Genomic DNA, 26,728 nt, shown 5'->3' with positions numbered 1-26,728 from the left:
GGCTCATGATTTTGCCTTCTTCGCATACTTGTTGGTCAGATCCTGGGTTTTTTTCGTGTTTGAATCATGTAGTAATGTGGTAACACACTGAAGCAGTCAATTAAACCTGGTTTCGATCAATATTTCAGAGGATAACACCGGTTAGGTCTGGGTTAGGTCTGGGTTATGCCCGCATCTGGCTCATGATTTTGCCTTCTTCGCATACTTGTTGGCCAGATCCCGGGTATTTTCCGTGTTTGAATCACGTAGTAATGTGGTAACACACTGAAGCAGTCAATTAAACCTGGTTTCGATCAATATTTCAGAGGATAACACCGGTTAGGTCTGGGTTAGGTCTGGGTTATGCCCGCATCTGGCTCATGATTTTGCCTTCTTCGCATACTTGTTGGCCAGATCCTGGGTATTTTCCGTGTTTGAATCACGTAGTAATGTGGTAACACACTGAAGCAGTCAATTAAACCTGGTTTCGATCAATATTTTAGAGGATAACACCGGTTAGGTCTGGGTTTCGTCTGGGATATGCCCGCATCTGGCTCATGATTTTGCCTTCTTCGCGTACTTGTTGGCCAGATCCTGGGTTTTTTTCGTGTTTGAATCATGTAGTAATGTGGTAACACACTGAAGCAGACAATTAAACCTGGTTTCGATCAATATTTTAGAGGATAACACCGGTTAGGTCTGGGTTAGGTCTTGGTTATGCCCGCATCTGGCTCATGATTTTGCCTTCTTCGCATACTTGTTGGCCAGATCCTGGGTTTTTTTCGTGTTTGAATCACGTAGTAATGTGGTAATACACTGAAGCAGTCAATAAAACCTGGTTTCGATCAATATTTTAGAGGATAACACCGGTTAGGTCTGGGTTAGGTCTGGGTTATGCCCGCATCTGGCTCATGATTTTGCCTTCTTCGCATACTTGTTGGCCAGATCCTGGGTTTTTTTCGTGTTTGAATCATGTAGTAATGTGGTAATACACTGAAGCAGTCAATAAAACCTGGTTTCGATCAATATTTTAGAGGATAACACCGGTTAGGTCTGGGTTAGGTCTGCGTTATGCCCGCATCTGGCTCATGATTTTGCCTTCTTCGCATACTTGTTGGCCAGATCCTGGGTTTTTGTCGTGTTTGAATCACGTAGTAATGTGGTAACACACTGAAGCAGTCAATTAAACCTGGTTTCGATCAATATTTTAGAGGATAACACCGGTTAGGTCTGGGTTAGGTCCGGGATATGCGCGCATCTGGCTTATACTTTCGCCTTTTTCGCAAACTTGTTGGCCAGATCCTGGATTTTTTCCGTGTTTGAATCACGTAGTAATGTTGTACCACACTGAAGCAGTCAATTAAACCAGGTTTCGATCAATATTTTAGAGGATAGCACCGGTTAGGTCTGGGTTTCGTCTGGGATATGCCCGCATCTGGCTCATGATTTTGCCTTCCTCGCATACTTGTTGGCCAGATCCTGGGTTTTTTTCGTGTTTGAATCATGTAGTAATGTGGTAACACACTGAAGCAGTCAATTAATCCTGGTTTCGATCAATATTTCAGAGGATAACACCGGTTAGGTCTGGGTTAGGTCTGGGTTATGCCCGCATCTGGCTCATGATTTTGCCTTCTTCGCATACTTGTTGGCCAGATCCTGGGTTTTTTTCGTGTTTGAATCACGTAGTAATGTGGTAACACACTGAAGCAGTCAATTAAACCTGGTTTCGATCAATATTTTAGAGGATAACACCGGTTAGGTCTGGGATAGGTCCGGGATATGCCCGCATCTGGCTCATGATTTTGCCTTCTTCGCAAACTTGTTGGCCAGATCCTGGGTATTTTCCGTGTTTGAATCACGTAGTAATGTGGTAACACACTGAAGCAGTCAATTAAACCTGGTTTCGATCAATATTTCAGAGGATAACACCGGTTAGGTCTGGGTTAGGTCTGGGTTATGCCCGCATCTGGCTCATGATTTTGCCTTCTTCGCATACTTGTTGGCCAGATCCTGGGTTTTTTTCGTGTTTGAATCATGTAGTAATGTGGTAACACACTGAAGCAGTCAAATAAACCTGGTTTCGATCAATATTTTAGAGGATAACACCGGTTAGGTCTGGGTTAGGTCTGGGTTATGCCCGCATCTGGCTCATGATTTTGCCTTCTTCGCATACTTGTTGGCCAGATCCCGGGTTTTTTTCGTGTTTGAATCATGTAGTAATGTGGTAACACACTGAAGCAGTCAATTAAACCTGGTTTCGATCAATATTTTAGAGGATAACACCGGTTAGGTCTGGGTTAGGTCCGGGATATGCGCGCATCTGGCTTATACTTTCGCCTTTTTCGCATACTTGTTGGCCAGATCCTGGGTATTTTCCGTGTTTGAATCACGTAGTAATGTGGTAACACACTGAAGCAGTCAATTAAACCAGGTTTCGATCAATATTTTAGAGGATAACACCGGTTAGGTCTGGGTTTCGTCTGGGATATGCCCGCATCTGGCTCATGATTTTGCCTTCCTCGCATACTTGTTGGCCAGATCCTGGGTTTTTTTCGTGTTTGAATCATGTAGTAATGTGGTAACACACTGAAGCAGTCAATTAAACCCGGTTTCGATCAATATTTTAGAGGATAACACCGGTTAGGTCTGGGTTAGGTCCGGGATATGCGCGCACCTGGCTTATACTTTCGCCTTTTTCGCAAACTTGTTGGCCAGATCCTGGATTTTTTCCGTGTTTGAATCACGTAGTAATGTTGTACCACACTGAGGCAGTCAATTAAACCTGGATTCGGACATTATTTTAGAGGATAACACCGGTTAGGTCTGGGTTAGGTCAGGGTTATGCCCGCATCTGGCTCATGATTTTGCCTTCTTCGCATACTTGTTGGCCAGATCCTGGGTTTTTTTCGTGTTTGAATCACGTAGTAATGTGGTAACACACTGAAGCAGTCAATTAATCCTGGTTTCGATCAATATTTCAGAGGATAACACCGGTTAGGTCTGGGTTAGGTCTGGGTTATGCCCGCATCTGGCTCATGATTTTGCCTTCTTCGCATACTTGTTGGCCAGATCCTGGGTTTTTTTCGTGTTTGAATCACGTAGTAATGTGGTAACACACTGAAGCTGTCAATTAAACCTGGTTTCGATCAATATTTTAGAGGATAACACCGGTTAGGTCTGGGTTAGGTCTGCGAAATGCGCGCATCTGGCTTATACTTTCGCCTTTTTCGCAAACTTGTTGGCCAAATCCTGGGTTTTTTTCGTGTTTGAATCACGTAGTAATGTGGTAACACACTGAAGCAGTCAATTAAACCTGGTTTCGATCAATATTTTAGAGGATAACACCGGTTAGGTCTGGGTTAGGTCTAGGTTATGCCCGCATCTGGCTCATGATTTTGCCTTTTTCGCAAACTTGTTGGCCAGATCCCGGGTATTTTCCGTGTTTGAGTCACGTAGTAATGTGGTAACACACTGAAGCAGTCAATTAAACCTGGTTTCGATCAATATTTCAGAGGATAACACCGGTTAGGTCTGGGTTATGCCCGCATCTGGCTCATGATTTTGCCTTCTTCGCATACTTGTTGGTCAGATCCTGGGTTTTTTTCGTGTTTGAATCATGTAGTAATGTGGTAACACACTGAAGCAGTCAATTAAACCTGGTTTCGATCAATATTTCAGAGGATAGCACCGGTTAGGTCTGGGTTAGGTCTGGGTTATGCCCGCATCTGGCTCATGATTTTGCCTTCTTCGCATACTTGTTGGCCAGATCCCGGGTATTTTCCGTGTTTGAATCACGTAGTAATGTGGTAACACACTGAAGCAGTCAATTAAACCTGGTTTCGATCAATATTTCAGAGGATAACACCGGTTAGGTCTGGGTTAGGTCTGGGTTATGCCCGCATCTGGCTCATGATTTTGCCTTCTTCGCATACTTGTTGGCCAGATCCTGGGTATTTTCCGTGTTTGAATCACGTAGTAATGTGGTAACACACTGAAGCAGTCAATTAAACCTGGTTTCGATCAATATTTTAGAGGATAACACCGGTTAGGTCTGGGTTTCGTCTGGGATATGCCCGCATCTGGCTCATGATTTTGCCTTCATCGCATACTTGTTGGCCAGATCCTGGGTTTTTTCCGTGTTTGAATCACGTAGTAATGTGGTAATACACTGAAGCAGTCAATTAAACCTGGTTTCGATCAATATTTCAGAGGATAACACCGGTTAGGTCTGGGTTAGGTCTGGGTTATGCCCGCATCTGGCTCATGATTTTGCCTTCTTCGCGTACTTGTTGGCCAGATCCTGGGTTTTTTTCGTGTTTGAATCATGTAGTAATGTGGTAACACACTGAAGCAGACAATTAAACCTGGTTTCGATCAATATTTTAGAGGATAACACCGGTTAGGTCTGGGTTAGGTCTTGGTTATGCCCGCATCTGGCTCATGATTTTGCCTTCTTCGCATACTTGTTGGCCAGATCCTGGGTTTTTTTCGTGTTTGAATCACGTAGTAATGTGGTAATACACTGAAGCAGTCAATAAAACCTGGTTTCGATCAATATTTTAGAGGATAACACCGGTTAGGTCTGGGTTAGGTCTGGGTTATGCCCGCATCTGGCTCATGATTTTGCCTTCTTCGCATACTTGTTGGCCAGATCCTGGGGTTTTTTCGTGTTTGAATCATGTAGTAATGTGGTAATACACTGAAGCAGTCAATAAAACCTGGTTTCGATCAATATTTTAGAGGATAACACCGGTTAGGTCTGGGTTAGGTCTGCGTTATGCCCGCATCTGGCTCATGATTTTGCCTTCTTCGCATACTTGTTGGCCAGATCCTGGGTTTTTTTCGTGTTTGAATCACGTAGTAATGTGGTAACACACTGAAGCAGTCAATTAAACCTGGTTTCGATCAATATTTTAGAGGATAACACCGGTTAGGTCTGGGATAGGTCCGGGATATGCCCGCATCTGGCTCATGATTTTGCCTTCATCGCATACTTGTTGGCCAGATCCTGGGTTTTTTTCATGTTTGAATCACGTAGTAATGTGGTAACACACTGAAGCAGTCAATTAAACCTGGTTTCGATCAATATTTTAGAGGATAACACCGGTTAGGTCTGGGTTTCGTCTGGGATATGCCCGCATCTGGCTCATGATTTTGCCTTCTTCGCATACTTGTTGGCCAGATCCTGGGTTTTTATCGTGTTTGAATCACGTAGTAATGTGGTAACACACTGAAGCAGTCAATTAAACCTGGTTTCGATCAATATTTTAGAGGATAACACCGGTTAGGTCTGGGTTAGGTCTGGGATTTGCGCGCATCTGGCTTATACTTTCGCCTTTTTCGCAAACTTGTTGGCCAGATCCTGGGTATTTTCCGTGTTTGAATCACGTAGTAATGTGGTAACACACTGAAGCAGTCAATTAAACCTGGTTTCGATCAATATTTCAGAGGATAACACCGGTTAGGTCTGGGTTAGGTCTGGGTTATGCCCGCATCTGGCTCATGATTTTGCCTTCTTCGCATACTTGTTGGCCAGATCCTGGGTTTTTTTCGTGTTTGAATCATGTAGTAATGTGGTAACACACTGAAGCAGTCAAATAAACCTGGTTTCGATCAATATTTTAGAGGATAACACCGGTTAGGTCTGGGTTAGGTCTGGGTTATGCCCGCATCTGGCTCATGATTTTGCCTTCTTCGCATACTTGTTGGCCAGATCCCGGGTTTTTTTCGTGTTTGAATCATGTAGTAATGTGGTAACACACTGAAGCAGTCAATTAAACCTGGTTTCGATCAATATTTTAGAGGATAACACCGGTTAGGTCTGGGTTAGGTCCGGGATATGCGCGCATCTGGCTTATACTTTCGCCTTTTTCGCAAACTTGTTGGCCAGATCCTGGATTTTTTCCGTGTTTGAATCACGTAGTAATGTTGTACCACACTGAGGCAGTCAATTAAACCTGGATTCGGACATTATTTTAGAGGATAACACCGGTTAGGTCTGGGTTAGGTCAGGGTTATGCCCGCATCTGGCTCATGATTTTGCCTTCTTCGCATACTTGTTGGCCAGATCCTGGGTTTTTTTCGTGTTTGAATCACGTAGTAATGTGGTAACACACTGAAGCAGTCAATTAATCCTGGTTTCGATCAATATTTCAGAGGATAACACCGGTTAGGTCTGGGTTAGGTCTGGGTTATGCCCGCATCTGGCTCATGATTTTGCCTTCTTCGCATACTTGTTGGCCAGATCCTGGGTTTTTTTCGTGTTTGAATCACGTAGTAATGTGGTAACACACTGAAGCTGTCAATTAAACCTGGTTTCGATCAATATTTTAGAGGATAACACCGGTTAGGTCTGGGTTAGGTCTGGGAAATGCGCGCATCTGGCTTATACTTTCGCCTTTTTCGCAAACTTGTTGGCCAAATCCTGGGTTTTTTTCGTGTTTGAATCACGTAGTAATGTGGTAACACACTGAAGCAGTCAATTAAACCTGGTTTCGATCAATATTTTAGAGGATAACACCGGTTAGGTCTGGGTTAGGTCTGGGTTATGCCCGCATCTGGCTCATGATTTTGCCTTTTTCGCAAACTTGTTGGCCAGATCCCGGGTATTTTCCGTGTTTGAATCACGTAGTAATGTGGTAACACACTGAAGCAGTCAATTAAACCTGGTTTCGATCAATATTTCAGAGGATAACACCGGTTAGGTCTGGGTTATGCCCGCATCTGGCTCATGATTTTGCCTTCTTCGCATACTTGTTGGCCAGATCCTGGGTTTTTTTCGTGTTTGAATCATGTAGTAATGTGGTAACACACTGAAGCAGTCAATTAAACCTGGTTTCGATCAATATTTCAGAGGATAACACCGGTTAGGTCTGGGTTAGGTCTGGGTTATGCCCGCATCTGGCTCATGATTTTGCCTTCTTCGCATACTTGTTGGCCAGATCCCGGGTATTTTCCGTGTTTGAATCACGTAGTAATGTGGTAACACACTGAAGCAGTCAATTAAACCTGGTTTCGATCAATATTTCAGAGGATAACACCGGTTAGGTCTGGGTTATGCCCGCATCTGGCTCATGATTTTGCCTTCTTCGCATACTTGTTGGCGAGATCCTGGCTTTTTTTCGTGTTTGAATCACGTAGTAATGTGGTAACACACTGAAGCAGTCAATTAAACCTGGTTTCGATCAATATTTTAGAGGATAACACCGGTTAGGTCTGGGTTAGGTCTGGGATTTGCGCGCATCTGGCTTATACTTTCGCCTTTTTCGCAAACTTGTTGGCCAGATCCTGGGTATTTTCCGTGTTTGAATCACGTAGTAATGTGGTAACACACTGAAGCAGTCAATTAAACCTGGTTTCGATCAATATTTCAGAGGATAACACCGGTTAGGTCTGGGTTATGCCCGCATCTGGCTCATGATTTTGCCTTCTTCGCATACTTGTTGGCCAGATCCTGGGTTTTTTTCGTGTTTGAATCATGTAGTAATGTGGTAACACACTGAAGCAGACAATTAAACCTGGTTTCGATCAATATTTTAGAGGATAACACCGGTTAGGTCTGGGTTAGGTCTGGGTTATGCCCGCATCTGGCTCATGATTTTGCCTTCTTCGCATACTTGTTGGCCAGATCCTGGGTTTTTTTCGTGTTTGAATCACGTAGTAATGTGGTAATACACTGAAGCAGTCAATTAAAACTGGTTTCGATCAATATTTCAGAGGATAACTCCGGTTAGGTCTGGGTTAGGTCCGGGATATGCCCGCATCTGGCTCATGATTTTGCCTTCTTCGCATACTTGTTGGCCAGATCCTGGGTTTTTTTCGTGTTTGAATCACGTAGTAATGTGGTAACACACTGAAGCTGTCAATTAAACCTGGTTTCGATCAATATTTTAGAGGATAACACCGGTTAGGTCTGTGTTAGGTCTAGGTTATGCCCGCATCTGGCTCATGATTTTGCCTTCATCGCATACTTATTGGCCAGATCCTGGGTTTTTTCCGTGTTTGAATCACGTAGTAATGTGGTAACACAATGAAGCTGTCAATTAAACCTGGATTCGGACATTATTTTAGAGGATAACACCGTTTAGGTCTGGGTTAGGTCTGGGTTATGCCCGCATCTGGCTCATGATTTTGCCTTCTTCGCATACTTGTTGGCCAGATCCTGGGTTTTTTTCGTGTTTGAATCACGTAGTAATGTGGTAACACACTGAAGCTGTCAATTAAACCTGGTTTCGATCAATATTTTGGAGGATAACACCGGTTAGGTCTGGGTTAGGTCCGGGATATGCCCGCATCTGGCTCATGATTTTGCCTTCATCGCATACTTGTTGGCCAGATCCTGGGTTTTTTCCGTGTTTGAATCACGTAGTAATGTGGTAACACACTGAAGCAGTCAATTAAACCTGGTTTCGATCAATATTTTAGAGGATAACGCCGGTTAGGTCTGGGTTAGGTCTGGGAAATGCGCGCATCTGGCTTATACTTTCGCCTTCTTCGCATACTTGTTGGTCAGATCCTGGGTTTTTTTCGTGTTTGAATCACGTAGGAATGTGGTAACACACTGAAGCAGTCAATTAAACCTGGTTTCGATCAATATTTTAGAGGATAACACCGGTTAGGTCTGGGTTAGGTCTGGGTTATGCCCGCATCTGGCTCATGATTTTGCCTTCTTCGCATACTTGTTGGCCAGATCCTGGGTTTTCTTTGTGTTTGAATCACGTAGTAATGTGGTAATACACTGAAGCAGTCAATTAAACCTGGTTTCGATCAATATTTCAGAGGATAACACCGGTTAGGTCTGGGTTAGGTCCGGGATATGCCCGCATCTGGCTCATGATTTTGCCTTCTTCGCATACTTGTTGGCCAGATCGTGGGTTTTTTTCGTGTTTGAATCACGTAGTAATGTGGTAACACACTGAAGCTGTCAATTAAACCTGGTTTCGATCAATATTTTAGAGGATAACACCGGTTAGGTCTGCGTTAGGTCTGGGTTATGCCCGCATCTGGCTCATGGTTTTGCCTTCTTCGCATACTTGTTGGCCAGATCCTGGGTTTTTTTCGTGTTTGAATCATGTAGTAATGTGGTAACACACTGAAGCTGTCAATTAAACCTGGTTTCGATCAATATTTTAGAGGATAACACCGGCTAGGTCTGGGTTAGGTCTGGGTTATGCCCGCATCTGGCTCATGATTTTGCCTTCTTCGCATACTTGTTGGCCAGATCCTGGGTTTTTTTCGTGTTTGAATCATGTAGTAATGTGGTAATACACTGAAGCAGTCAATAAAACCTGGTTTCGATCAATATTTTAGAGGATAACACCGGTTAGGTCTGGGTTAGGTCTGGGATTTGCGCGCATCTGGCTTATACTTTCGCCTTTTTCGCAAACTTGTTGGCCAGATCCTGGGTATTTTCGGTGTTTGAATCACGTAGTAATGTGGTAACACACTGAAGCAGTCAATTAAACCTGGTTTCGATCAATATTTCAGAGGATAACACCGGTTAGGTCTGGGTTAGGTCTGGGTTATGCCCGCATCTGGCTCATGATTTTGCCTTCTTCGCATACTTGTTGGCCAGATCCTGGGTTTTTTTCGTGTTTGAATCACGTAGGAATGTGGTAACACACTGAAGCAGTCAATTAAACCTGGTTTCGATCAATATTTTAGAGGATAACACCGGTTAGGTCTGGGTTAGGTCTGGGTTATGCCCGCATCTGGCTCATGATTTTGCCTTCTTCGCATACTTGTTGGCCAGATCCTGGGTTTTCTTTGTGTTTATATCACGTAGTAATGTGGTAATACACTGAAGCAGTCAATTAAACCTGGTTTCGATCAATATTTCAGAGGATAACACCGGTTAGGTCTGGGTTAGGTCCGGGATATGCCCGCATCTGGCTCATGATTTTGCCTTCTTCGCATACTTGTTGGCCAGATCGTGGGTTTTTTTCGTGTTTGAATCACGTAGTAATGTGGTAACACACTGAAGCTGTCAATTAAACCTGGTTTCGATCAATATTTTAGAGGATAACACCGGTTAGGTCTGCGTTAGGTCTGGGTTATGCCCGCATCTGGCTCATGGTTTTGCCTTCTTCGCATACTTGTTGGCCAGATCCTGGGTTTTTTTCGTGTTTGAATCATGTAGTAATGTGGTAACACACTGAAGCTGTCAATTAAACCTGGTTTCGATCAATATTTTAGAGGATAACACCGGCTAGGTCTGGGTTAGGTCTGGGTTATGCCCGCATCTGGCTCATGATTTTGCCTTCTTCGCATACTTGTTGGCCAGATCCTGGGTTTTTTTCGTGTTTGAATCATGTAGTAATGTGGTAATACACTGAAGCAGTCAATAAAACCTGGTTTCGATCAATATTTTAGAGGATAACACCGGTTAGGTCTGGGTTAGGTCTGGGATTTGCGCGCATCTGGCTTATACTTTCGCCTTTTTCGCAAACTTGTTGGCCAGATCCTGGGTATTTTCGGTGTTTGAATCACGTAGTAATGTGGTAACACACTGAAGCAGTCAATTAAACCTGGTTTCGATCAATATTTCAGAGGATAACACCGGTTAGGTCTGGGTTAGGTCTGGGTTATGCCCGCATCTGGCTCATGATTTTGCCTTCTTCGCATACTTGTTGGCCAGATCCTGGGTTTTTTTCGTGTTTGAATCATGTAGTAATGTGGTAACACACTGAAGCAGTCAAATAAACCTGGTTTCGATCAATATTTTAGAGGATAACACCGGTTAGGTCTGGGTTAGGTCTGGGTTATGCCCGCATCTGGCTCATGATTTTGCCTTCTTCGCATACTTGTTGGCCAGATCCCGGGTTTTTTTCGTGTTTGAATCACGTAGTAATGTGGTAACACACTGAAGCAGTCAATTAAACCTGGTTTCGATCAATATTTTAGAGGATAACACCGGTTAGGTCTGGGTTTCGTCTGGGATATGCCCGCATCTGGCTCATGATTTTGCCTTCTTCGCATACTTGTTGGCCAGATCCTGGGTTTTTATCGTGTTTGAATCACGTAGTAATGTGGTAACACACTGAAGCAGTCAATTAAACCTGGTTTCGATCAATATTTTAGAGGATAACACCGGTTAGGTCTGGGTTAGGTCTGGGATTTGCGCGCATCTGGCTTATACTTTCGCCTTTTTCGCAAACTTGTTGGCCAGATCCTGGGTATTTTCGGTGTTTGAATCACGTAGTAATGTGGTAACACACTGAAGCAGTCAATTAAACCTGGTTTCGATCAATATTTCAGAGGATAACACCGGTTAGGTCTGGGTTAGGTCTGGGTTATGCCCGCATCTGGCTCATGATTTTGCCTTCTTCGCATACTTGTTGGCCAGATCCTGGGTTTTTTTCGTGTTTGAATCATGTAGTAATGTGGTAACACACTGAAGCAGTCAAATAAACCTGGTTTCGATCAATATTTTGGAGGATAACACCCGGTTAAGTCTGGGTTAGGTTTGGGTTATGCCCGCATCTGGCTCATGATTTTGCCTTCTTCGCATACTTGTTGGCCAGATCCCGGGTTTTTTTCGTGTTTGAATCACGTAGTAATGTGGTAACACACTGAAGCAGTCAATTAATCCTGGTTTCGATCAATATTTCAGAGGATAACACCGGTTAGGTCTGGGTTAGGTCTGGGTTATGCCCGCATCTGGCTCATGATTTTGCCTTCTTCGCATACTTGTTGGCCAGATCCTGGGTTTTTTTCGTGTTTGAATCACGTAGTAATGTGGTAACACACTGAAGCTGTCAATTAAACCTGGTTTCGATCAATATTTTAGAGGATAACACCGGTTAGGTCTGGGTTAGGTCTGGGAATTGCGCGCATCTGGCTTATACTTTCGCCCTTTTCGCAAACTTGTTGGCCAGATCGTGGGTTTTTTTCGTGTTTGAATCACGTAGTAATGTGGTAACACACTGAAGCAGTCAATTAAACCTGGTTTCGATCAATATTTTAGAGGATAACACCGGTTAGGTCTGGGTTAGGTCTGGGTTATGCCCGCATCTGGCTCATGATTTTGCCTTTTTCGCAAACTTGTTGGCCAGATCCCGGGTATTTTCCGTGTTTGAATCACGTAGTAATGTGGTAACACACTGAAGCAGTCAATTAAACCTGGTTTCGATCAATATTTCAGAGGATAACACCGGTTAGGTCTGGGTTATGCCCGCATCTGGCTCATGATTTTGCCTTCTTCGCATACTTGTTGGCCAGATCCTGGGTTTTTTTCGTGTTTGAATCATGTAGTAATGTGGTAACACACTGAAGCAGTCAATTAAACCTGGTTTCGATCAATATTTCAGAGGATAACACCGGTTAGGTCTGGGTTAGGTCTGGGTTATGCCCGCATCTGGCTCATGATTTTGCCTTCTTCGCATACTTGTTGGCCAGATCCCGGGTATTTTCCGTGTTTGAATCACGTAGTAATGTGGTAACACACTGAAGCAGTCAATTAAACCTGGTTTCGATCTATAGTTCAGAGGATAACACCGGTTAGGTCTGGGTTATGCCCGCATCTGGCTCATGATTTTGCCTTCTTCGCATACTTGTTGGCCAGATCCTGGCTTTTTTTCGTGTTTGAATCACGTAGTAATGTGGTAACACACTGAAGCAGTCAATTAAACCTGGTTTCGATCAATATTTTAGAGGATAACACCGGTTAGGTCTGGGTTAGGTCTGGGATTTGCGCGCATCTGGCTTATACTTTCGCCTTTTTCGCAAACTTGTTGGCCAGATCCTGGGTATTTTCCGTGTTTGAATCACGTAGTAATGTGGTAACACACTGAAGCAGTCAATTAAACCTGGTTTCGATCAATATTTCAGAGGATAACACCGGTTAGGTCTGGGTTATGCCCGCATCTGGCTCATGATTTTGCCTTCTTCGCATACTTGTTGGCCAGATCCTGGGTTTTTTTCGTGTTTGAATCATGTAGTAATGTGGTAACACACTGAAGCAGACAATTAAACCTGGTTTCGATCAATATTTTAGAGGATAACACCGGTTAGGTCTGGGTTAGGTCTGGGTTATGCCCGCATCTGGCTCATGATTTTGCCTTCTTCGCATACTTGTTGGCCAGATCCTGGGTTTTTTTCGTGTTTGAATCACGTAGTAATGTGGTAATACACTGAAGCAGTCAATTAAAACTGGTTTCGATCAATATTTCAGAGGATAACACCGGTTAGGTCTGGGTTAGGTCCGGGATATGCCCGCATCTGGCTCATGATTTTGCCTTCTTCGCATACTTGTTGGCCAGATCCTGGGTTTTTTTCGTGTTTGAATCACGTAGTAATGTGGTAACACACTGAAGCTGTCAATTAAACCTGGTTTCGATCAATATTTTAGAGGATAACACCGGTTAGGTCTGTGTTAGGTCTAGGTTATGCCCGCATCTGGCTCATGATTTTGCCTTCATCGCATACTTATTGGCCAGATCCTGGGTTTTTTCCGTGTTTGAATCACGTAGTAATGTGGTAACACAATGAAGCTGTCAATTAAACCTGGATTCGGACATTATTTTAGAGGATAACACCGTTTAGGTCTGGGTTAGGTCTGGGTTATGCCCGCATCTGGCTCATGATTTTGCCTTCTTCGCATACTTGTTGGCCAGATCCTGGGTTTTTTTCGTGTTTGAATCACGTAGTAATGTGGTAACACACTGAAGCTGTCAATTAAACCTGGTTTCGATCAATATTTTGGAGGATAACACCGGTTAGGTCTGGGTTAGGTCCGGGATATGCCCGCATCTGGCTCATGATTTTGCCTTCATCGCATACTTGTTGGCCAGATCCTGGGTTTTTTCCGTGTTTGAATCACGTAGTAATGTGGTAACACACTGAAGCAGTCAATTAAACCTGGTTTCGATCAATATTTTAGAGGATAACGCCGGTTAGGTCTGGGTTAGGTCTGGGAAATGCGCGCATCTGGCTTATACTTTCGCCTTCTTCGCATACTTGTTGGTCAGATCCTGGGTTTTTTTCGTGTTTGAATCACGTAGGAATGTGGTAACACACTGAAGCAGTCAATTAAACCTGGTTTCGATCAATATTTTAGAGGATAACACCGGTTAGGTCTGGGTTAGGTCTGGGTTATGCCCGCATCTGGCTCATGATTTTGCCTTCTTCGCATACTTGTTGGCCAGATCCTGGGTTTTCTTTGTGTTTGAATCACGTAGTAATGTGGTAATACACTGAAGCAGTCAATTAAACCTGGTTTCGATCAATATTTCAGAGGATAACACCGGTTAGGTCTGGGTTAGGTCCGGGATATGCCCGCATCTGGCTCATGATTTTGCCTTCTTCGCATACTTGTTGGCCAGATCGTGGGTTTTTTTCGTGTTTGAATCACGTAGTAATGTGGTAACACACTGAAGCTGTCAATTAAACCTGGTTTCGATCAATATTTTAGAGGATAACACCGGTTAGGTCTGGGTTAGGTCTGGGTTATGCCCGCATCTGGCTCATGGTTTTGCCTTCTTCGCATACTTGTTGGCCAGATCCTGGGTTTTTTTCGTGTTTGAATCATGTAGTAATGTGGTAACACACTGAAGCTGTCAATTAAACCTGGTTTCGATCAATATTTTAGAGGATAACACCGGCTAGGTCTGGGTTAGGTCTGGGTTATGCCCGCATCTGGCTCATGATTTTGCCTTCTTCGCATACTTGTTGGCCAGATCCTGGGTTTTTTTCGTGTTTGAATCATGTAGTAATGTGGTAATACACTGAAGCAGTCAATAAAACCTGGTTTCGATCAATATTTTAGAGGATAACACCGGTTAGGTCTGGGTTAGGTCTGGGATTTGCGCGCATCTGGCTTATACTTTCGCCTTTTTCGCAAACTTGTTGGCCAGATCCTGGGTATTTTCGGTGTTTGAATCACGTAGTAATGTGGTAACACACTGAAGCAGTCAATTAAACCTGGTTTCGATCAATATTTCAGAGGATAACACCGGTTAGGTCTGGGTTAGGTCTGGGTTATGCCCGCATCTGGCTCATGATTTTGCCTTCTTCGCATACTTGTTGGCCAGATCCTGGGTTTTTTTCGTGTTTGAATCATGTAGTAATGTGGTAACACACTGAAGCAGTCAAATAAACCTGGTTTCGATCAATATTTTGGAGGATAACACCCGGTTAAGTCTGGGTTAGGTTTGGGTTATGCCCGCATCTGGCTCATGATTTTGCCTTCTTCGCATACTTGTTGGCCAGATCCCGGGTTTTTTTCGTGTTTGAATCACGTAGTAATGTGGTAACACACTGAAGCAGTCAATTAATCCTGGTTTCGATCAATATTTCAGAGGATAACACCGGTTAGGTCTGGGTTAGGTCTGGGTTATGCCCGCATCTGGCTCATGATTTTGCCTTCTTCGCATACTTGTTGGCCAGATCCTGGGTTTTTTTCGTGTTTGAATCACGTAGTAATGTGGTAACACACTGAAGCTGTCAATTAAACCTGGTTTCGATCAATATTTTAGAGGATAACACCGGTTAGGTCTGGGTTAGGTCTGGGAAATGCGCGCATCTGGCTTATACTTTCGCCTTTTTCGCAAACTTGTTGGCCAGATCGTGGGTTTTTTTCGTGTTTGAATCACGTAGTAATGTGGTAACACACTGAAGCAGTCAATTAAACCTGGTTTCGATCAATATTTTAGAGGATAACACCGGTTAGGTCTGGGTTAGGTCTGGGTTATGCCCGCATCTGGCTCATGATTTTGCCTTTTTCGCAAACTTGTTGGCCAGATCCCGGGTATTTTCCGTGTTTGAATCACGTAGTAATGTGGTAACACACTGAAGCAGTCAATTAAACCTGGTTTCGATCAATATTTCAGAGGATAACACCGGTTAGGTCTGGGTTATGCCCGCATCTGGCTCATGATTTTGCCTTCTTCGCATACTTGTTGGCCAGATCCTGGGTTTTTTTCGTGTTTGAATCATGTAGTAATGTGGTAACACACTGAAGCAGTCAATTAAACCTGGTTTCGATCAATATTTCAGAGGATAACACCGGTTAGGTCTGGGTTAGGTCTGGGTTATGCCCGCATCTGGCTCATGATTTTGCCTTCTTCGCATACTTGTTGGCCAGATCCCGGGTATTTTCCGTGTTTGAATCACGTAGTAATGTGGTAACACACTGAAGCAGTCAATTAAACCTGGTTTCGATCTATAGTTCAGAGGATAACACCGGTTAGGTCTGGGTTATGCCCGCATCTGGCTCATGATTTTGCCTTCTTCGCATACTTGTTGGCCAGATCCTGGCTTTTTTTCGTGTTTGAATCACGTAGTAATGTGGTAACACACTGAAGCAGTCAATTAAACCTGGTTTCGATCAATATTTTAGACGATAACACCGGTTAGGTCTGGGTTAGGTCTGGGATTTGCGCGCATCTGGCTTATACTTTCGCCTTTTTCGCAAACTTGTTGGCCAGATCCTGGGTATTTTCCGTGTTTGAATCACGTAGTAATGTGGTAACACACTGAAGCAGTCAATTAAACCTGGTTTCGATCAATATTTCAGAGGATAACACCGGTTAGGTCTGGGTTATGCCCGCATCTGGCTCATGATTTTGCCTTCTTCGCATACTTGTTGGCCAGATCCTGGGTTTTTTTCGTGTTTGAATCATGTAGTAATGTGGTAACACACTGAAGCAGTCAATTAAACCTGGTTTCGATCAATATTTCAGAGGATAACACCGGTTAGGTCTGGGTTAGGTCTGGGTTATGCCCGCATCTGGCTCATGATTTTGCCTTCTTCGCATACTTGTTGGCCAGATCCCGGGTATTTTCCGTGTTTGAATCACGTAGTAATGTGGTAACACACTGAAGCAGTCAATTAAACCTGGTTTCGATCTATAGTTCAGAGGATAACACCGGTTAGGTCTGGGTTATGCCCGCATCTGGCTCATGATTTTGCCTTCTTCGCATACTTGTTGGCCAGATCCTGGCTTTTTTTCGTGTTTGAATCACGTAGTAATGTGGTAACACACTGAAGCAGTCAATTAAACCTGGTTTCGATCAATATTTTAGACGATAACACCGGTTAGGTCTGGGTTAGGTCTGGGATTTGCGCGCATCTGGCTTATACTTTCGCCTTTTTCGCAAACTTGTTGGCCAGATCCTGGGTATTTTCCGTGTTTGAATCACGTAGTAATGTGGTAACACACTGAAGCAGTCAATTAAACCTGGTTTCGATCAATATTTCAGAGGATAACACCGGTTAGGTCTGGGTTAGGTCTGGGTTATGCCCGCATCTGGCTCATGATTTTGCCTTCTTCGCATACTTGTTGGCCAGATCCTGGGTTTTTTTCGTGTTTGAATCATGTAGTAATGTGGTAACACACTGATGCAGACAATTAAACCTGGTTTCGATCAATATTTTAGAGGATAACACCGGTTAGGTCTGGGTTAGGTCTGGGTTATGCCCGCATCTGGCTCATGATTTTGCCTTCTTCGCATACTTGTTGGCCAGATCCTGGGTTTTTTTCGTGTTTGAATCACGTAGTAATGTGGTAATACACTGAAGCAGTCAATTAAAACTGGTTTCGATCAATATTTTAGAGGATAACACCGGTTAGGTCTGGGTTAGGTCTGGGTTATGCCCGCATCTGGCTCATGATTTTGCCTTCTTCGCATACTTGTTGGCCAGATCCTGGGTTTTTTTCGTGTTTGAATCACGTAGTAATGTGGTAACACACTGAAGCTGTCAATTAAACCTGGTTTCGATCAATATTTTGGAGGATAACACCGGTTAGGTCTGGGTTAGGTCCGGGATATGCCCGCATCTGGCTCATGATTTTGCCTTCATCGCATACTTGTTGGCCAGATCCTGGGTTTTTTCCGTGTTTGAATCACGTAGTAATGTGGTAACACACTGAAGCAGTCAATTAAACCTGGTTTCGATCAATATTTTAGAGGATAACGCCGGTTAGGTCTGGGTTAGGTCTGGGAAATGCGCGCATCTGGCTTATACTTTCGCCTTCTTCGCATACTTGTTGGTCAGATCCTGGGTTTTTTTCGTGTTTGAATCACGTAGGAATGTGGTAACACACTGAAGCAGTCAATTAAACCTGGTTTCGATCAATATTTTAGAGGATAACACCGGTTAGGTCTGGGTTAGGTCTGGGTTATGCCCGCATCTGGCTCATGGTTTTGCCTTCTTCGCATACTTGTTGGACAGATCCTGGGTTTTTTTCGTGTTTGAATCATGTAGTAATGTGGTAACACACTGAAGCTGTCAATTAAACCTGGTTTCGATCAATATTTTAGAGGATAACACCGGCTAGGTCTGGGTTAGGTCTGGGTTATGCCCGCATCTGGCTCATGATTTTGCCTTCTTCGCATACTTGTTGGCCAGATCCTGGGTTTTTTTCGTGTTTGAATCATGTAGTAATGTGGTAATACACTGAAGCAGTCAATAAAACCTGGTTTCGATCAATATTTTAGAGGATAACACCGGTTAGGTCTGGGTTAGGTCTGGGATTTGCGCGCATCTGGCTTATACTTTCGCCTTTTTCGCAAACTTGTTGGCCAGATCCTGGGTATTTTCCGTGTTTGAATCACGTAGTAATGTGGTAACACACTGAAGCAGTCAACTAAACCTGGTTTCGATCAATATTTCAGAGGATAACACCGGTTAGGTCTGGGTTAGGTCTGGGTTATGCCCGCATCTGGCTCATGATTTTGCCTTCTTCGCATACTTGTTGGCCAGATCCTGGGTTTTTTTCGTGTTTGAATCATGTAGTAATGTGGTAACACACTGAAGCAGACAATTAAACCTGGTTTCGGTCAATATTTTAGAGGATAACACCGGTTAGGTCTGGGTTAGGTCTGGGTTATGCCCGCATCTGGCTCATGATTTTGCCTTCTTCGCATACTTGTTGGCCAGATCCTGGGTTTTTTTCGTGTTTGAATCATGTAGTAATGTGGTAACACACTGAAGCAGTCAAATAAACCTGGTTTCGATCAATATTTTAGAGGATAACACCGGTTAGGTCTGGGTTAGGTCTGGGTTATGCCCGCATCTGGCTCATGATTTTGCCTTCTTCGCATACTTGTTGGCCAGATCCTGGGTTTTTTTCGTGTTTGAATCATGTAGTAATGTGGTAACACACTGAAGCAGTCAATTAAACCTGGTTTCGATCAATATTTTAGAGGATAACACCGGTTAGGTCTGGGTTTCGTCTGGGATATGCCCGCATCTGGCTCATGATTTTGCCTTCATCGCATACTTGTTGGCCAGATCCTGGGTTTTTTCCGTGTTTGAATCACGTAGTAATGTGGTAATACACTGAAGCAGTCAATTAAACCTGGTTTCGATCAATATTTCAGAGGATAACACCGGTTTGGTCTGGGTTAGGTCTGGGTTATGCCCGCATATGGCTCATGATTTTGCCTTCTTCGCATACTTGTTGGCCAGATCCTGGGTTTTTTCCGTGTTTGAATCACGTAGGAATGTGGTAACACACTGAAGCAGTCAATTAAACCTGGTTTCGATCAATATTTTAGAGGATAACACCGGTTAGGTCTGGGTTAGGTCCGGGATATGCCCGCATCTGGCTCATGATTTTGCCTTCTTCGCATACTTGTTGGCCAGATCCTGGGTTTTTTTCGTGTTTGAATCACGTAGTAATGTGGTAACACACTGATGCTGTCAATTAAACCTGGTTTCGATCAATATTTTAGAGGATAACACCGGTTAGGTCTGGGTTAGGTCTGGGTTATGCACGCATCTGGCTCATGATTTTGCCTTCTTCGCATACTTGTTGGCCAGATCCTGGGTATTTTCCGTGTTTGAATCACGTAGTAATGTGGTAACACACTGAAGCAGTCAATTGAACCTGGTTTCGATCAATATTTCAGAGGATAACACCGGTTAGGTCTGGGTTAGGTCTGGGTTATGCCCGCATCTGGCTCATGATTTTGCCTTCTTCGCATACTTGTTGGCCAGATCCTGGGTTTTTTTCGTGTTTGAATCATGTAGTAATGTGGTAACACACTGAAGCAGTCAATTAAATCTGGTTTCGATCAATATTTCAGAGGATAACACCGGTTAGGTCTGGGTTAGGTCTGGGTTTTGCCCGCATCTGGCTCATGATTTTGCCTTCTTCGCATACTTGTTGGCCAGATCCTGGGTTTTTTTCGTGTTTGAATCACGTAGTAATGTGGTAATACACTGAAGCAGTCAATAAAACCTGGTTTCGATCAATATTTTAGAGGATAACACCGGTTAGGTCTGGGTTAGGTCTGCGTTATGCCCGCATCTGGCTCATGATTTTGCCTTCTTCGCATACTTGTTGGCCAGATCCTGGGTTTTTTTCGTGTTTGAATCACGTAGTAATGTGGTAACACACTGAAGCAGTCAATTAAACCTGGTTTCGATCAATATTTTAGAGGATAACACCGGTTAGGTCTGGGTTAGGTCTGGGATTTGCGCGCATCTGGCTTATACTTTCGCCTTTTTCGCAAACTTGTTGGCCAGATCCTGGTTATTTTCCGTGTTTGAATCACGTAGTAATGTGGTAACACACTGAAGCAGTCAAGTGAACCTGGTTTCGATCAATATTTCAGAGGATAACACCGGTTAGGTCTGGGTTAGGCCTGGGTTATGCCCGCATCTGGCTCATGATTTTGCCTTCTTCGCATACTTGTTGGCCAGATCCTGGGTTTTTTACGTGTTTGAATCATGTAGTAATGTGGTAATACACTGAAGCAGTCAATAAAACCTGGTTTCGATCAATATTTTAGAGGATAACACCGGTTAGGTCTGGGTTAGGTCTGCGTTATGCCCGCATCTGGCTCATGATTTTGCCTTCTTCGCATACTTGCTGGCCAGATCCTGGGTTTTTTTCGTGTTTGAATCACGTAGTATTGTGGTAACACACTGAAGCAGTCAATTAAACCTGGTTTCGATCAATATTTTAGAGGATAACACCGGTTAGGTCTGGGATAGGTCCGGGATATGCCCGCATCTGGCTCATGATTTTGCCTTCTTCGCATACTTGTTGGCCAGATCCTGGGTTTTTTTCATGTTTGAATCACGTAGTAATGTGGTAACACACTGAAGCAGTCAATTAAACCTGGTTTCGATCAATATTTTAGAGGATAACACCGGTTAGGTCTGGGTTTCGTCTGGGATATGCCCGCATCTGGCTCATGATTTAGCCTTCTTCGCATACTTGTTGGCCAGATCCTGGGTTTTTTTCGTGTTTGAATCACGTAGTAATGTGGTAACACACTGAAGCATTCAATTAAACCTGGTTTCGATCAATATTTTAGAGGATAACACCGGTTAGGTCTGGGTTAGGTCTGGGATTTGTGCGCATCTGGCTTATACTTTCGCCTTTTTCGCAAACTTGTTGGCCAGATCCTGGGTATTTTCCGTGTTTGAATCACGTAGTAATGTGGTAACACACTGAAGCAGTCAATTAAACCTGGTTTCGATCAATATTTCAGAGGATAACACCGGTTAGGTCTGGGTTAGGTCTGGGTTATGCCCGCATCTGGCTCATGATTTTGCCTTCTTCGCATACTTGTTGGCCAGATCCTGGGTTTTTTTCGTGTTTGAATCATGTAGTAATGTGGTAACACACTGAAGCAGACAATTAAACCTGGTTTCGATCAATATTTTAGAGGATAACACCGGTTAGGTCTGGGTTAGGTCTGGGTTATGCCCGCATCTGGCTCATGATTTTGGCTTCTTCGCATACTTGTTGGCCAGATCCTGGGTTTTTTTCGTGTTTGAATCATGTAGTAATGTGGTAATACACTGAAGCAGTCAATAAAACATGGTTTCGATCTATATTTTAGAGGATAACACCGGTTAGGTCTGGGTTAGGTCTGGGTTATGCCCGCATCTGGCTCATGATTTTGCCTTTTTCGCATACTTGTTGGCCAGATCCTGGGTTTTTTTCGTGTTTGAATCATGTAGTAATGTGGTAACACACTGAAGCAGACAATTAAACCTGGTTTCGATCAATATTTTAGAGGATAACACCGGTTAGGTCTGGGTTAGGTCTGGGTTATGCCCGCATCTGGCTCATGATTTTGCCTTCTTCGCATACTTGTTGGCCAGATCCTGGGTTTTTTCCATGTTTGAATCACGTAGTAATGTGGTATCACACTGAAGCAGTCAATTAAACCTGGTTTCGATCAATATTTTAGAGGATAACACCGGTTAGGCCTGGGTTTCGTCTGGGATATGCCCGCATCTGGCTCATGATTTTGCCTTCATCGCATACTTGTTGGCCAGATCCTGGGTTTTTTCCGTGTTTGAATCACGTAGTAATGTGGTAATACACTGAAGCAGTCAATTAAACCTGGTTTCGAGCAATATTTCAGAGGATAACACCGGTTAGGTCTGGGTTAGGTCTGGGTTATGCCCGCATCTGGCTCATGATTTTGCCTTCTTCGCATACTTGTTGGCCAGATCCTGGGTTTTTTTCGTGTTTGAATCATGTAGTAATGTGGTAACACACTGAAGCAGACAATTAAACCTGGTTTCGATCAATATTTTAAAGGATAACACCGGTTAGGTCTGGGTTAGGTCTGGGTTATGCCCGCATCTGGCTCATGATTTTGCCTTTTTCGCAAACTTGTTGGCCAGATCCCGGGTATCTTCCGTGTTTGAATCACGTAGTAATGTGGTAACACACTGAAGCAGTCAATTAAACCTGGTTTCGATCAATATTTCAGAGGATAACACCGGTTAGGTCTGGGTTATGCCCGCATCTGGCTCATGATTTTGCCTTCTTCGCATACTTGTTGGCCAGATCCTGGGTTTTTTTCGTGTTTGAATCATGTAGTAATGTGGTAGTACACTGAAGCAGTCAATAAAACCTGGTTTCGATCAATATTTCAGAGGATAACACCGGTTAGGTCTGGGTTAGGTCTGGGTTATGCGCGCATCTGGCTTATACTTTCGCCTTTTTCGCAAACTTGTTGGCCAGATCCTGGGTTTTTTTCGTGTTTGAATCACGTAGTAATGTGGTAACACACTGAAGCTGTCAATTAAACCTGGTTTCGATCAATATTTTAGAGGATAACACCAGTTAGGTCTGGGTTAGGTCTGGGAAATGCGCGCATCTGGCTTATACTTTCACATTTTCGCAAACTTGTTGGCCAGATCCTGGGTTTTTTCCGTGTTTGAATCATGTAGTAATATGGTAACACACTGAAGCAGTCAATTAAACCTGGTTTCGATCAATATTTTAGAGGATAACACCGGTTAGGTCTGGGTTAGGTCCGGGATATGCGCGCATCTGGCTTATACCTTCGCCTTTTTCGCAAACTTGTTGGCCAGATCCTGGATTTTTTCCGTGTTCGAATCACGTAGTAATGTTGTACCACACTGAGGCAGTCAATTAAACCAGGTTTCGATCAATATTTCAGAGGATAACACCGGTTAGGTCTGGGTTCGGTCTGGGTTATGCCCGCATCTGGCTCATGATTTTGCCTTCTTCGCATACTTGTTGGCCAGATCCTGGGTTTTTTCCGTGATTGAATCACGTAGTAATGTGGTACCACACTTAGGCAGTCAATTAAACCTGGTTTCGATCAATATTTTAGAGGATAACACCGGTTAGGTCTGGGTTAGGTCTGGGATATGCGCGCATATGGCTTATACTTTCGCCTTTTTCGCAAACTTGTTGGCCAGATCCTGGGTTTTTTCCGTGTTTGAATCACGTAGTAATGTGGTACCACACTGAGGCAGTCAATTAAACCTGGTTTCGACGAATATTTCAGAGGATAACACCGGTTAGGTCTGGGTTAGGACCGGGATATGCCCGCATCTGGCTCATGATTTTGCCTTCTTCGCATACTTGTTGGCCAGATCCTGGGTTTTTTTCGTGTTTGAATCAGGTAGTAATGTGGTAACACACTGAAGCAGTCAATTAAACCTGGTTTCGATCAATATTTCAGAGGATAACACCGGTTAGGTCTGGGTTAGGTCTGGGTTAGGTCTGGCAAATGCGCGCATCTGGCTTAAACTTTCGCCTTTTCGCAGACTTGTTGGCCAGATCCTGGGTTTTTTCCGTGTTTGAATCACGTAGTAATGTGGTACCACACTGAGGCAGTCAATTAAACCTGGTTTCGATCAATATTTTAGAGGATAACACCGGTTAGGTCTGGGTTAGGTCTGGGATATGCGCGCATCTGGGTTATACTTTCGCCTTTTTCGCTAACTTGTTGGCCAGATCCTGGGTTTTTTCCGTGTTTGAATCACGTAGTAATGTGGTACCACACTGAGGCAGTCAATTAAACCTGGTTTCGACGAATATTTTAGAGGATAACACCAGTTAGGTCTGGGTTAGGTCCGGGATATGCGCGCATCTGGCTTATACTTTCGCCTTTTTCGCAAACTTGTTGGCTAGATCCTGGGTTTTTTTCGGGTTTGAATAACGCAGTAATGTGGTACCACACTGAAGCAGTCAATTAAACCTGGTTTCGATCAATATTTCAGAGGATAACACCGGTTAGGTCTGGGTTAGGTCTGGGTTATGCCCGCATCTGGCTCATGATTTTGCCATCTTCGCATACTTGTTGGCCAGATCCTGGGTTTTTTCCGTGTTTGAATCACGTAGTAATGTGGTAACACACTGTGGCAGTCAATTTAACCTGGTTTCGATCAATATTTTAGAGGATAACACCGGTTAGGTCTGGGTTAGGTCTGGGATATGCGCGCATCTGGCTTATACTTTCGCCTTTTTCGCAAACTTGTTGGCCAGATCCTGGGTTTTTTCCGTGTTTGAATCACGTAGTAATGTGGTACCACACTGAGGCAGTCAATTAAACCTGGTTTCGACGAATATTTTAGAGGATAACACCGGTTAGGTCTGGGTTTGGTCCGGGATATGCGCGCATCTGGCTTATACTTTCGCCTTTTTCGCAAACTTGTTGGCTAGATCCTGGGTTTTTTTCGGGTTTGAATAACGCAGTAATGTGGTACCACACTGAAGCAGTCAATTAAACCTGGTTTCGATCAATATTTCAGAGGATAACACCGGTTAGGTCTGGGTTAGGTCCGGGATATGCCCGCATCTGGCTCATGATTTTGCCTTCTTCGCATACTTGTTGGCCAGATCCTGGGTTTTTTTCGTGTTTGAATCAGGTAGTAATGTGGTAACACACTGAAGCAGTCAATTAAACCTGGTTTCGATCAATATTTCAGAGGATAACACCGGTTAGGTCTGGGTTAGGTCTGGGTTAGGTCTGGGAAATGCGCACATCTGGCTTATACTTACGCCTTTTTCGCAAACTTGTTGGCCAGATCCTGGGTTTTTTCCGTGTTTGAATCACGTAGTAATGTGGTACCACACTGAGGCAGTCAATTAAACCAGGTTTCGATCAATATTTCAGAGGATAACACCGGTTAGGTCTGGGTTCGGTCTGGGTTATGCCCGCATCTGGCTCATGATTTTGCCTTCTTCGCATACTTGTTGGCCAGATCCTGGGTTTTTTCCGTGATTGAATCACGTAGTAATGTGGTACCACACTTAGGCAGTCAATTAAACCTGGTTTCGATCAATATTTTAGAGGATAACACCGGTTAGGTCTGGGTTAGGTCTGGGATATGCGCGCATATGGCTTATACTTTCGCCTTTTTCGCAAACTTGTTGGCCAGATCCTGGGTTTTTTCCGTGTTTGAATCACGTAGTAATGTGGTACCACACTGAGGCAGTCAATTAAACCTGGTTTCGACGAATATTTCAGAGGATAACACCGGTTAGGTCTGGGTTAGGACCGGGATATGCCCGCATCTGGCTCATGATTTTGCCTTCTTCGCATACTTGTTGGCCAGATCCTGGGTTTTTTTCGTGTTTGAATCAGGTAGTAATGTGGTAACACACTGAAGCAGTCAATTAAACCTGGTTTCGATCAATATTTCAGAGGATAACACCGGTTAGGTCTGGGTTAGGTCTGGGTTAGGTCTGGCAAATGCGCGCATCTGGCTTAAACTTTCGCCTTTTCGCAGACTTGTTGGCCAGATCCTGGGTTTTTTCCGTGTTTGAATCACGTAGTAATGTGGTACCACACTGAGGCAGTCAATTAAACCTGGTTTCGACGAATATTTTAGAGGATAACACCAGTTAGGTCTGGGTTAGGTCCGGGATATGCGCGCATCTGGCTTATACTTTCGCCTTTTTCGCAAACTTGTTGGCTAGATCCTGGGTTTTTTTCGGGTTTGAATAACGCAGTAATGTGGTACCACACTGAAGCAGTCAATTAAACCTGGTTTCGATCAATATTTCAGAGGATAACACCGGTTAGGTCTGGGTTAGGTCTGGGTTATGCCCGCATCTGGCTCATGATTTTGCCATCTTCGCATACTTGTTGGCCAGATCCTGGGTTTTTTCCGTGTTTGAATCACGTAGTAATGTGGTAACACACTGTGGCAGTCAATTTAACCTGGTTTCGATCAATATTTTAGAGGATAACACCGGTTAGGTCTGGGTTAGGTCTGGGATATGCGCGCATCTGGCTTATACTTTCGCCTTTTTCGCAAACTTGTTGGCCAGATCCTGGGTTTTTTCCGTGTTTGAATCACGTAGTAATGTGGTACCACACTGAGGCAGTCAATTAAACCTGGTTTCGACGAATATTTTAGAGGATAACACCGGTTAGGTCTGGGTTTGGTCCGGGATATGCGCGCATCTGGCTTATACTTTCGCCTTTTTCGCAAACTTGTTGGCTAGATCCTGGGTTTTTTTCGGGTTTGAATAACGCAGTAATGTGGTACCACACTGAAGCAGTCAAT

This window comes from Colletes latitarsis, unplaced genomic scaffold (genome assembly GCF_051014445.1).
Source record: "Colletes latitarsis isolate SP2378_abdomen unplaced genomic scaffold, iyColLati1 scaffold0006, whole genome shotgun sequence".
Lineage (NCBI taxonomy): Eukaryota > Metazoa > Arthropoda > Insecta > Hymenoptera > Colletidae > Colletes > Colletes latitarsis.
Note: the sequence above shows the minus strand (reverse complement) of the source record.